Consider the following 2,697-nt stretch of genomic DNA (forward strand, 5'->3'; position numbering starts at 1 on the left):
ACGACAAGTTTGCATAATATGATTAGGCGCTGCGCAATTCACAGACTGAATCAAAGTAAGCCGACCTGCAATAGAAAACGATTTTGCCTTCCAATTAGCACACTTACTATTAATGTTGTTGTTAAGCCCAAAATATACCTAAAATATCATCGATGATTACATCAATATTGCTACGAATTCATGCTATTTATAACTGTTTAGAAAGCTTTTACTCTCGAATATGTTTCTTTCTTGTAAGGTACATAAATATTTGGTAAAATCCAAATAGGAACGAAAAGAGCTCAAAAACAGAAGAATAACCCTACAAAAGGAGTCGAAGACGACGAAAATTAATAACGCCAAATCGAGGACGAGAACGAAAGTCGAAGACGACGAAAACGTTCCGTGCCGCGACCGCGGCTCCCCTATTCTCGGTCGCGACACGCTCCCTTCAGCTTCTCCTTCCCTTTGTTCGAAGACCAATTGATGCTCCCCCATTCTCGGTAGAGAATTTAATATTCTCGGTACGAGCAGGAGTCTGTAAAAGCCTAGTTGCACACTTTCGTTTTCGACGAAACACGATCGTTCGGGTGGATAAAGACGTCCTTTCACAACGGATACGATCCTTCACAACGGACACGACACTTCAATCAAGACTCTTCAACATCTATAAATAAAGAGTTGATGGAGAGTTGAAGAGATGTAGAAGAAAGAGATTAGTATAGAATTTATGAAGAAATTCCGAGTCAAGTGATTCAGAAGTTAGATTTCGATTCTGTAAAAAGCAATATGCTGTACACACATTGTTTATTCAATAATAACAAGTTCAGTAGCATTTAGACATTGTTCCAATTTAGTTTTCATTTTGGTAGTAGACCGACCCAGTCTCTATTACGAAGATTCAACGAGAAGATTGAGTAGAGGATCCGCCCCTGAGCCTGACAAACTCTAACGAAACCCAAGGAAAGGATTGACAACCCGTTCACTTGCAAGTCGTCGAATGTTTCCATGCTCCATGTTCTCTGTAAACTTGTATCAATTTATATTTCATTTAATAAAGTCTGTTCTATTCGATAGATTTTTATGCAGCACTTTGGTAAAGGATTCGAAGTGGATGCTGGTGTTTTCATTAAAACGTATTTAATTCAAAATCTTTACAAGGAAACTTTGTTGAACACTTAGGCAAATTATTATCTCGAAAGAGTTTTAATTTGATTAAGGGCAATTATCCCGGATAGGGTTTTGTCATGTTCAAAGCCAAATAATTAGAGGTTCCGTCATTTATTTCATCTTTATAATTCATACAAAGTTGTTTTCTTTGCTTAATGCAAACAAATACATTTGTTTACTTTTCTAAAAGTACTAAACGTTCCTATCTTGCAAATTCATTCTTAAATCAGAGTATTTTCTAACATCTTCATACTATAATCTAATTCTTATTCTAGCAATTTCAAAATCAAAACCGATTAAACGATTTTCCATATTATAAACCTTAAAAGTAAATTTAACCGATTCTAAATAAGTTTTGTTTAAAAAACGTTCCCTGTGGGATCGATATCTTTTATTACTACAAGCGTATACCGTGCACTTGCGGAAATCGCTCAATAAGTTTTTGGCGCTGTTGCCGGGGAACGCCAAAATTTTTGACAAAATTTTAAATTTTTCATGTTTTATTACGAATCTAGGTTTATTCATACTTATTTTAATTTTTTTATTTTATAATTTTCAACAACTAATATATTTATTCTTCAAATTCTGTTTTGTAGATAGTTTTGGTTCGTGCAAGATTTCAAGTTCATGCGCAGTTCTCGAAGTTCAGGCATACCACCAAAACCACTAGACCCAGAAATTGAAAGGACACTTAAGAAGAACAAAAACAACACCAAAAACAAAAACAAAAACAAAACCAAAAACAAAAACAAAACCCCAGTAAAAACAAATACCGAATCTGGTAAAATGGCAGACCCACCGACACTTATGGATTACGCTAGGCCAGGTGTGGCCGGTGTGACCAATAGTATCGTTAGACCCTAAATTAATGCAAATCAATTTGAAATTAAGCCAGCTTTGCTTAATATGTTGCAAAATAATGTAACATTTTATGGGTTAACTAACGAAAATCCTAACACCCATTTAACAAATTTCCTTGAAATTTGTGACACTTTTAAAATCCCAGATGTGACTGCAGAAGCAATCGAACTTCACCTTTTTCCTTTCACTTTGAAGGATAGGGCTAAAGAATGGTTAACTTCTATGCCAGCCGCAACTTTTGCCACTTGGGAACAATTAGCCCAAGCGTTTTTATCAAAATTTTTTCCTTTAGAAAAAACCGCAAGAGTCATTAAAGAGTTAACATCTTTTTCTCAAAATGATAATGAAACTCTTTATGAGGCTTGGGAACGTTTTAAAGAACTTCAACGTTTATGCCCACACCACCAATTGCCCGCTGAACTTTTAATGCAAACATTTTACAATGGACTAAATCCTACAACTAGAGGTTCATTGGACGCTATGTCTGGAGGGTTATTCATGAAGAAAACATCTGCCCAAGCAAGAGAACTTTTGGAGGAAATGGCAATCAACAGCTGTATGTGGCCCGCGGAACGTGGACACGTACCAATAGTGAAACCATCATCCTCAGCAACTTCATCAGTTAAAGGTATAGTGAATCTTGATCCAGTAGCAATGTTGCAAGCCCAATTTTCTGCCTTATCGAAC

The 2,697-nt window shown here is 36.0% G+C and overlaps 1 non-coding gene across 1 annotated transcript; it reads right to left on the reverse strand.

Moving 5' to 3' along the window:
- Positions 1–2,313: 2,313 nt before the first annotated feature.
- LOC136221076 (small nucleolar RNA R71) lies at positions 2,314–2,420 on the reverse strand. The gene has a single exon (XR_010684867.1). It is a non-coding gene; the product is annotated as a small nucleolar RNA R71 (small nucleolar RNA).
- Positions 2,421–2,697: the final 277 nt, after the last annotated feature.

The sequence above is a fragment of the Euphorbia lathyris genome, chromosome 2 (genome assembly GCF_963576675.1).
Source record: "Euphorbia lathyris chromosome 2, ddEupLath1.1, whole genome shotgun sequence".
Classification (NCBI taxonomy): Eukaryota; Viridiplantae; Streptophyta; class Magnoliopsida; order Malpighiales; family Euphorbiaceae; genus Euphorbia; species Euphorbia lathyris.